Raw genomic sequence first — 5,826 nt, 5'->3', positions numbered from 1 at the left:
TTGGAGTGGAGAGATGAGAGACTATGAAATGGAGAAAAACAGAAAGGGGAAGAGGAAGAAAAGAAAAGAATGAATAAATAAAAATCAGAAAGGTTAAAGAACTACAAAGTTCCCATGGATCCCACTGGTGCAGCTACGAGGTCTGGGGAAGTCACTCTCAGGTGTTTCAGTACAGCCTGGCTAGAAGGCGTAGAGGTATACAATGCCAGGTATTCGGGAAAGAGAAAGAGAAGGAAAATATAGACAGATGAGAAACTGAGCAATTAAGAAAGACAAAAAGGGAAAAAGATGGAAAAAACAAAACAAATAAAAAAAAAAGAACAAGAAAGGCCCCCCCAAAAAACAGAAAAAAAAAAACCAAAAAAAAGAAATGCCCTCGGGGATCCCTATGCACGTCTGTGCAAGCCGAGGGGTAGTCTCATTGCCACGCAGCACCACCTGGCCAAGAAGGGCCCCCAACTCAAGAAAAGGAAAAGAAAACAAACAAACAGTTCAAAACAAACAAACGAACAAAGGCCCCAGGATCCCACCAGCGAGACAGCCCAGACCGGGAAGCAGCTCTACACTTGAATGGAGCTCCACAGCCCCTCAGGAAGAAGCAAAGACGGTGCATGGAGCCAGGTATTTGAGCAAAAGGCGGGGGAGGTGGTGAGAGGTAAGGAAGAAATCAAAAGAAGTAGAAAAAAAGCAACACTAGCAGCCAACAAATGGCACTCAGAGAGCCAGCTAGTGCAGGCTGGTGTTTCTCGGACAAGAGACTGTGCCCGCGGGAAGCAGAGGGGCCAAATGTGGGTGAAGAAGGGTAGGGAGTGGGAAAGCATATATCACAAATTACCGGAGCTCTGCAGCGCCTCAGGAAGAAGCAAAGATGGTGCACGGGGCCAGGTATTTGAGTGTAAGGAAGGGGAGGTGGTGAGAGGTAAGGAAGAAATCAAAAGAAGCAGAAAAAAGCAACACCATCAGCGAACAAATGACACTCAGAGAGCCGGCCCATTCGGGAGTGTGGAATCCAAGCAGCCGTTGATTCCCAGTCAAGAGATTGTGGCCACGGGAAGCAGAGGAAGCCGAGCTGGGGTGAAGAAGGGTGGGGGGGTGGGAAAGCGTATATCGCAAATTACCGGTCGTTTTGTCTCCCGCTCGATGCTCCGTGAGGCTGCTTTCTCATACCACCTGTTTGCTGGTCTCCGATAGGAGTCCAAGATGGCGGATCCGCACTACGTTAGCTGGTAGGGGACCTCTGCATGAATCTCTCCTCGCTGTCCGTTCTCTGTCAGTTTTCTCACTCCATTTGGTGCTTGCCTGAGTTCTTTATCTCTTCATTTGATGTTTTAGGGTTTCAGGATTGTTGTATTCTCTGTTCAGCTTAGTTTTTCGGATCTTTGCTGTGGAGGGACAGCGTGGTGCTTCTGCCTTGAGTGCCATTTTGCCAGAACTCTGCAACCTCTGTTTTAACAAACCTTCCAGGTGATTCTGATGCATGCTGAAATTTGAGAAGCACTGCTATAGAAATACGGTCAACTTCTCCTTTCCAGTCATAATAACCTTAGTCTTCTTCTGCTCTCAGTCTTAACCAGTAGAGTAGCTCATTCCTTCATCAAATTATTTACTAAGTGCCATACACAGTTCTAGGCACCGAGGATAACATGTTGAGAAAAATGGACAAGTATATATAGCATATTAGACTGTGATAAATATAATGGAAAGAAGTCATGCAAGGAAATGGAATAGTGGAGCCTCAGAAAATGCCAGTTTAGCTCCTTAATGTAATTTAAATGCACTGAGAAGGAAAAACTACACTACAAATAAGCGTGGCATAATTTTTAAGCTAAATTAAATAACTTGGTATTTATCTTCTATATGACTTTTTTTGCACTGCCTCCCACGTTTAATAAGATATGTGTTTGGAAATTACACACAAGCTTAAAAAAGAAGGTGATGTATCTCCACCACCATCAAAATCAAGAATCTTGTCATGTGACACTCAAGTCAAAATCCTGATATCCAGAAGCATCTTGGGTTAGAATCAAAGACTTTGAGATCTGGAAGGAATATAGAGATCACTTAGCTCAACTCTGCTCTGTACTTATCTGTGCAGATATCTTAGGGCCCTAATCAATTTTAGGCTCCATAAAGGGAGTGCCTATGTTTTTATATCTGTCAAAATAACATATAACCCAAATAAGAAAAGAGAGTCACCAGAATCTACTGGAATAAAAAGTATCAAAGCAGAACACTATGAACAACTATACTTCAACAAATTTGAAAACCTAGAGGAAATGGGCAAATTTCTAGAAACACACTGCATACCTAAACTAATACAAACTGAGTCCAAAGATGAAGAAAATGAATATTTTTACCAACTTCTGCAGTCTGAAATTGATCAAACATGCAATCAAGATGCATTAATAATTACTGATGATTGGAATGCAAAAGTTGGGAACAAAGAAGAAGGATCAGTAGTTGGAAAATACAGCCTTGGTGATAGAAACAATGCCAGAGATCGCATGATAAAATTTTGCAAGACCAACAACTTCTTCATTGCAAATGCCTTTTTTCAACAACATAAACGGCAACTATACACATATTCCTTGCCAGATGAAATATACAGGAATCAAATCGACTACATCTGTGGAAAGAGACAATGGAAAAGCTCAATATCATCAGTCAGAACAACACCAGGGAGCCAACTGTAGAACAGACCATCAACTGCTCATATGCAAGGTCAAGCTGAAGCTGAAGAAAATTAGAACAAGTCCACGAGAGCCAAAGTATGACCTTGTGTATATTCCACCTGAATTTAGAGACCACCTCAGGAACAGATTTGACTCATTGAACACTAATGACCAAAGACCAGATGAGTTATGGAACGACATCAAGGACATCATACATGAAGAAAGCAAGAGGTCATTAAAAAGACAGGAAAGAAAGAAAAGACCAAGATGAATGTGTCAGAAGAGACTCTGAAACTTGCTTCTTGAACGTAGAGTAGCCAAAAAGAAATGAACTAATGACGAAGTAAAGGAATTGAACGAAAGATTTCATAGGGCAGCTTGAGAAAAAAAAAAAGTAAACTATTATAATGAAATTGCAAAGACCTGAAGTTAGAAAACCAAAAGGGAAGAACACACTCAGCATTTCCCAAGCTGAAAGAACTGAAGAAAAAATTCAAGTTTTGAGTTGTAATACTGAAGGATTCTATGAGCAAAATATTGAATGATGCAGGAAACATTAAAAGAAGACAGAAGGAATACACTGTCACTGTAAAAAAAAATATTGGTTGACATTCAACCATTTCAGGAGATATATGATCAAGAACCGATGGTATTGAAGGAGGAAGCTTGCTACACTGACAGCATTGGTGAGAAACAAGGCTTCAGGAATTAACATACTATGAATTGCGATGCTTCAACAAACGATGCAACCCTGGAAGTGCTCACTTGTCTATGCCAACAAATTTGGAAGACGGCTACCTGGCCAATTGACTGGAAAAGATCCATATACATGCTCATTTCAAGAAAAGTGGTCCAACAGAATGTGAAAATTATAGAACGGTATCAAACAGTAACTCTAGTATCACACCAAACCAAATCCACTGCTGTCGAGTTGATTGTGATTCATAGAAACCTCATAGGGTTTCTGAGGCTGTAAATCTCTATGGAAGCAGACTGCCACATCTTTCTTTCGCAGAGCTACTGGTGGTTTCAAAATGCTGACCTTTCAGTTAGCAGTCTATCACTTCAACCACTGTGCCATCAGGTCTCCTTTTAATATCACACAGAAGTAAAAATTTTGCTGAAGATAATTCAAAAATGGCTGCAGCAGTACATCAACAACGAATTGCCAGAAATTCAAGCCAGATTCAGAAGAGGACGTGGAAAGAGGGATATCATTGCTGACGTCAGATGGATCTGGGATGAAAACAGAGAATACCAGAAAAATTTTCCTTGTGTTTTATTGAAAAGGCAATGGACTGTGTGTAGCATAACAAATTATGAATAACCTTGTGAAGAATGGGAACTCCAGAACACTTAATTGTGCTCATGCGGAACTTGTACATAGATCAAGAGGCAGCTGTTCAGACAATACAAGGGGATACTGTGTGGTTTAAAGTCAGGAAAGTTGTGCATCAGGGTTGTATCCTCTCACCATATGTATTCAATCTGTATGCTGAGCAAATAATCTGAGAATCTGGACTATATGAAGAAGAACGAGGTATCAGGATTGGAGGAAGACTCATTAACAACCTGTAATATGCAGATGACACACCCTTGCTTGCTGAAAGTGAAGAGGACTTGAAGCACTTCCTGATGAAGATCAAAGACCACAGCCTTCAGTATGGATTACACCTCAACATAAAGAAAATAAAAAATCCTCTCAGCTGGACCAGGAAGCAACATCATGATAAACGGAGAAAAGATTGAAGTTGTCAAGGACTTTGTTTTACCTGGATCCACAATCAACACCCATGGAAGTAGAAGTCAAGAAATCAAATGACACATTGCATTGGGCAAATCTGCCACAAAAGACCTCCTTAAAGTGTTAAAAAGCAAAGATGTCATTTTGAGGACTAAGGTGTGCCTGACTCAAGTCATGGTATTTTCAAGCTCCTTGTACACATTCAAAAGCTGGACAATGAATAAGGAAGACTGAAGAAGAGTTGATGCATTTGAATTATGGTGCTGGCAAAGAATATTGACTATACCATGGACTGCAAGAAGAAAAACAAATCTGTCTTGGAAGAAGTACAGCCAAAATTCTCCTTAGAAGCAAGGATGGCGAGACTTTGTCTTATGTACTTTGGACTTGTTATCAGGAAGGACCAACCCCTGGAGAAGGACATCATGGTTGGTAAAGTAGAGGATCATTGAAAAAGAGGAAGACCCTCAACAAGATGGACTGACACAGTGGCTGCAACAATAGGCTCGAACATAACAATGACTGTGATCATTGCACAAGACTGGGCAGCATTTTGTTCTGTTGTACATAGGGTTGCTATGAGTTGTAACTGACTCTATGGCTGGTAACAACAACAAGGAAGAAAGATGAAATCAGAATGATTCTAAACTATTTAAAGAAAGTGAATTGGTAGTTTGAAATCTTCTCACAAAGAAAACGTCAGACTCAGAAAGATTTATCAGTGAGTTCTAACAAACAAATTATGTACATAGATCATTTTTTGAAAAGGAAATAATTTTAATTTTATACAAACTCTTTTAGAGAATAGGGAAAATAACTGTACTCTACAATTCATTTTATGAGGCTAGACTAACTACCTAGTGACAGGACATTAGAACTTCAAAGGTGCCAATAATCAAACTAGTGCACATGAGCAGCCTATTTGGGCATATCAAAACAAAACAAAACAAGAAGCTACGACACAGTAATCAAATATAAAATAAAATTATAATAACTTATTGATGGCTCGCAGACCACACTCAATATGAAATCACATAAAGAGGCAGTCCATGATGGCTTCAGCAAGCTCCCAAAATAAAGAATCAATAAATTCTCTGGAGGAAGAGAATTTCTTGGAATTACCAGAGGCAGATTACAAAAGATTAATATACAGAACTCTTCTAGGAATTAGAAATAAAATTCTATAAAATGCAGAAACATCCAAAGAACACACAAAGTAGTAGCGGAACATAAAAAGGTTATTTAAGAACACAATGACAAATTTAATAGGCTGCAAGAATCCACAGAGAGACAGTAATCAGAAATCCAGGAGATTAACAATAAAATTTCAGAAATAGACAACTCAATAGAAAGTCATAGGATCAGAATTGAGGCAGTAGAAGTTAGAATTAGTGACATTGAAGATAAAGC

Source organism: Trichechus manatus, unplaced genomic scaffold (assembly GCF_000243295.1).
Source record: "Trichechus manatus latirostris isolate Lorelei unplaced genomic scaffold, TriManLat1.0 scaffold00077, whole genome shotgun sequence".
NCBI classification, from domain to species: Eukaryota; Metazoa; Chordata; class Mammalia; order Sirenia; family Trichechidae; genus Trichechus; species Trichechus manatus.
Note: the sequence above shows the minus strand (reverse complement) of the source record.